At 41.2% G+C, this 4091-nt stretch overlaps 1 pseudogene across 1 annotated transcript; it reads left to right on the forward strand.

Annotated features, from left to right (window-relative positions):
- The first annotated feature begins 1961 nt into the window (after positions 1-1961).
- Positions 1962-2499, forward strand: LOC309628090 (cytochrome c oxidase subunit 6C pseudogene; annotated as a pseudogene). Its single transcript has one exon. The product of its transcript is annotated as a cytochrome c oxidase subunit 6C pseudogene (transcript).
- The last annotated feature ends 1592 nt before the right edge of the window (positions 2500-4091 follow it).

Consider the following 4091-nt stretch of genomic DNA (forward strand, 5'->3'; position numbering starts at 1 on the left):
GAGTTTTTATGGTTTCCTCAAAGGGAGCCTCCTTAGGTGACTCTGCTTATCAAGGGAGCTTTCTTGACAGGTCAATGCCTCTTCTCTGGCTGACCATTTACCCCTCCCCCACTCCCACCCCCATATGCAAATACGTATAATGACCTAAGACCAGCAACTTATTGCTGAGGTCCCCTTATGCAAGGCATACTTGTGGTTGCATTTAATTTCAAAAGGCCCCAGTGTGGCTCATGTGACGCACAGAGTATACAAGTGAAAGGCACCTTTCATCAATGGAAAGCAGCACACTTAGCTCCCAGAAGAGCCATTCCTCTTCACTTTTCCACTAAAACTGCAGCTCTTAGACTTTATATTTCTCAGACACGGTGCAAACTCAAAATATGTTACAGGACACATAACAAGCTCACTAAGTGGTTGTCATGAATTCCATTTTTGTACTGACTTAACTCGAGGAGAAAGTGCCCCTCTTCACTCCCCTATGCTTGAGATAAGCAGCAGATCACAGTCCAACCAACAACCAACCCTTCCCAAAGAAATTCTTCTCTTTTTAATTACAGGCTTCTTAAATCCTCAACGTGAGCTAGTAACAGAAGGGCTTGCCCCCGTAGGTGGGCTATCTCATCACTCTGGAATATGTAGAATACAGGCAATATGTGTTCTTTTCTCAGGCTTTATTGTTTCAGCAGAAAATGAGGGAGAGAAAAGTTTACCTTTAGTTGTACATATATAAGCAAACAACAGATAAGGCTCCACTGTTTTCTGACCCCGGTGATAAAATGCTTATTTAAAAATCTCTAGTCTTTCCCAAGATGCTTTAAATTGAATTTTAGTTGTATCACTTATTATTTTTGTCTTCAAATAAACAAACAAAATCATTTTTGGTAAGATCTGTGTCATTCCGTAAGGAAGGAAAAGAAAAATCTAAGGTACTTTGGGCAGAATTAACCTTTAAAGGAATTTTGCAGATTTTGAGCTCACCTTCAGATATCTACCTGCATAAAAATTATAAGACTGAGTGACTCTCAACTACAGCTTGTAGCAGTATTCCTTGCAGTATGGGAGAATCTGCGTAATTATCTGTCTCCAAATTACTTTCCTTTTGAGAATTCTGGGCAAAAATTCAGAGTATTTCAGTAGCATACATGTCATTGCTAGTAGGGCTGTATATATACAGGTGTTCATTATTAATATGGTTAAAATTGTTTGCCTAAAGCTTACCATACCATTCCCATCAATCTGTTACACTAATTGGCTTTCCTTTTTCTCTCCCTTGAAAAAAAAAAAGGGAAACTTTGAAATCCAACTTGGTTTTTTTTGTGTGTGATTAGTCCCTAGAAATTCTGTTGTGTAAAAAGCAACTTTATTGCTTATCTTTATTTCATGGGGGGTGGGGGTGGGGAGAACCTCTCAAAGGAAAAAAAAAAAAGATTCCAGCTCCGGTTCTCATTTAATTAACATCTGTGATGGCAGTAGCTCAGATAACTTATAAACCTATTGGAGAGTCTTTGATCAATATTTATGGATGTATATTATAGAAAGTCTTGTTGAATTCTAGATCTCCAAATTAGATGTGCTACCAAACACTACAGATGGTCCATTTGAATGCAAAGTCCACAGCTTTTCTTCCCAGGGGAGGTTTAGTTCTATTAGTTAATTACTGGTGTTTAAAAAACTCAGCAGCGGCCCGGGCCGCGCTCGCCGAAGGTCGGGAGGCCGGCCCGCGCGCCGCGGCCTTCAGGCCCGGGTCACAAAGTGGGCCCTGTGGGACCTGCTACGGTCCCGCCCGAGTGTTAGTTCTTGACTGCATGACCTTGAAATAGTCCCGTAACCTTCCTGCATCCCGGTTTTCTCAATAAAATGGGAAAACAGCTGTGTCACAGGCTGAAATGAGTTGGTAGTAAGCTTGTAGAGTTAATGCTAGAAATGTTTGCACTTGCGATTCCCCATCCAGAGCCGCTGCTAATCTTCCCTGTAGTTGGCTGTCAAGGAGAAAAACTACCATGGCTTCCAGTTCTTTGATAAAACCTCAGACGCGTGGCCTTCTGGCCAAGCGTCTGCGATTTCATATTGTTGGAGCATTCGTTGTCTCCTTGGGAGTTGCAGCTTTCTATAAGTTTGCTGTGGCTGAACCAAGAAAGAAGGCATATGCAGATTTCTACAGAAATTATGATTCCAAAAAAGATTTTGAGGAGATGAGGAAGGCTGGTATCTTTCGGAGTGCAAAGTGATTTTGGAATATAAAGAATTTCTTTGGGTTGAGTTCCATGGAAGTTTGTCACTTACCTGTGTTCCTGAACTATGAACTACTAATATCTGGGCTAAGGAACAGTTTCTCATGATAAATAAATGATTAACAAAAAAAAAAAAAACTCAGCAGCTTTAAACAACAGACATTTATTAATTTCAAGTTTCTGCAAATCAGAAATTCAGGAGTGGTTTAGCAATATAGTTCTTGCTCAGGATCTCACAAAAGGTTGCAATTGGGATGTCATCAGAGCTAGTGTCATCTGAAGGCTTGACTGGGGCTGTAGGGTGTACTACCAAGATATCACTTGTGTAACTATTGGCATAAGGCCTCAGGTGAACTCTGGCTCTTGGCAGGAGGTCTTAGATTTAAGAGGGCAAGATGAAAACAACGGTGTCTTTTATGACCTAATCTCAGAAGTCACACTCCATCATTTATACAATATCCTAGTGATTACAAATGTCAGCCCTATTTAATGTGAGGAGGGGTCACACACAGGGTTTAAAACTAAGAGGCAGGGATGATTGAGGGCCATGTTGAAACCTGACCACTACAGTCTGCTCTCATACCCTCAAAGAGATTCATGCTCTTCCCCACATGCAAGATTAATTTATCTACTCTCATAGACCACAGACATGCTATCCCATTACAGAATCAGATCAAAGTTTAAAATCTCCTCAGGTTTAGGGGCAAATATAGCTCCTCAGGTTTTGTTCTTTAAAGTAGCTCCCAGATATATTTCTTTCAATCTGGAAATCTATGAACTAAAGAGACAAGTTGTCTACCTCTCCCCAAAAACTACAGTGATGGAAGAGGTCACAGGTATAAAATATTTAGGGGACAAGTTGTCAAGGGAATGCTGGGGCAAATCCAAATTAAAAGACAAATTATTGCATTTTATGTCTCCTACCACAAAGAAGGAAGCTCAGTTCCTGGTGGGCCTCTGTGAATTCTGGAGACAGTATATTACACGTTTAGGAAAAATGTTCTGGCCTATATCGTGGTGTTACAAAGGGCTAACAGCTGTGTGTGAAGCCTAGAGCAGGAATTAGCTCTGCAGCACGTCCAGGCTGCAATGTAAGCAACACTGCCCCTTGGACCATTGAATCTGGAAGACCCTTTGGTTTTGGTACTATCAATGGTGAGAAAAGATATTATATGGACTGTGAGACAAGATCCACGGGAGAATCATAACCCAGAATATTGGAATTCTGAAGGAAGTCCATTACATCTGCTTCAGAAAGTTCAATGCTTTTGAAAGACAACCCCTGACATGCTAATTGTTCCTGACAGAGATAGCATGGCTGACCATGGGACACCTAATGACTATACATCCAAAACCCCTCATCATGAAATGAGTCTTATTGGTCTTACAGAATCATAAGGTAAGACACACAGCGTTTTAAGCTACATCTGGCTTTTAACATAAGTATGGACAGAGGGTGAAAACACTTAAGCAGTGAGGTAGCCAGCTCCAAGATAGTCCCAGTGATCCCCACATCTTGTATTTCAAACTTTGTGTGATCCCTTCCCACATTGCATCAGGGTGGGTCTGCGTGACCAACAGGATTTTTGCATAAATGATGTTATGTCACTTTCAAGATAAGGTTATAAAAGGCACAGGGGCAACTGTTTCTGTTACATGCATTCTCTGTTTCTCTCTTAGATCACTAGCTCTGAGGGATCTAGCTGCCATGTTGCTATTGGCCCTATGGAAAGGTTCACATGATGAGTAACTGAAACCTCTTGCCAACATTCAAGTGAGTGAGATTAAAATGAATTCTTCAGTCCCAGTCAAGTCTTCAGACACTGTAGCCCCAGACAATAGCTCTGTTGCAACCTTGTG

The sequence above is a fragment of the Balaenoptera borealis genome (genome assembly GCF_965194805.1).
Source record: "Balaenoptera borealis genome assembly, chromosome: 4".
Lineage (NCBI taxonomy): Eukaryota > Metazoa > Chordata > Mammalia > Artiodactyla > Balaenopteridae > Balaenoptera > Balaenoptera borealis.